Here is a 301-nt window from a genome sequence, read left to right on the forward strand (position 1 = left end):
CTTCATGCTACTCATGTGAAGACATACAAAATAAATAAAATAAACTAAAATGAACACTACAGTTATTTCTACACCAAAGAAATAATTCTGCAGTGCATCTTTTGCGTCTGCACGGTAACTTTAACTTTCAAGTTAGTCGATTCATTGACTAATTGTTTCAGTTCAGGTTATATTCATTCTCTGCTGCTGATCTATAAGTTTTTAGATCTTTTTATAGTTTGTGTGTCTTATTCTTGCAAAGCCATTTAAATCATCGTGAAAAACTGGTTAGTTTTGTTTTTAATTGTGCTGCTTAGAATTA

The 301-nt window shown here is 30.6% G+C and overlaps 1 protein-coding gene across 3 annotated transcripts in view; it reads left to right on the top strand.

Moving 5' to 3' along the window:
• Positions 1-301, top strand: part of zfyve16 (zinc finger, FYVE domain containing 16) — a 23,823-nt gene that overhangs the window by 9,525 nt on the left and 13,997 nt on the right. The window lies entirely within an intron of this gene.

Source organism: Morone saxatilis, unplaced genomic scaffold (genome assembly GCF_004916995.1).
Source record: "Morone saxatilis isolate NCDOM2014 unplaced genomic scaffold, NCSU_SB_2.0 Contig21, whole genome shotgun sequence".
NCBI lineage: Eukaryota > Metazoa > Chordata > Actinopteri > Moronidae > Morone > Morone saxatilis.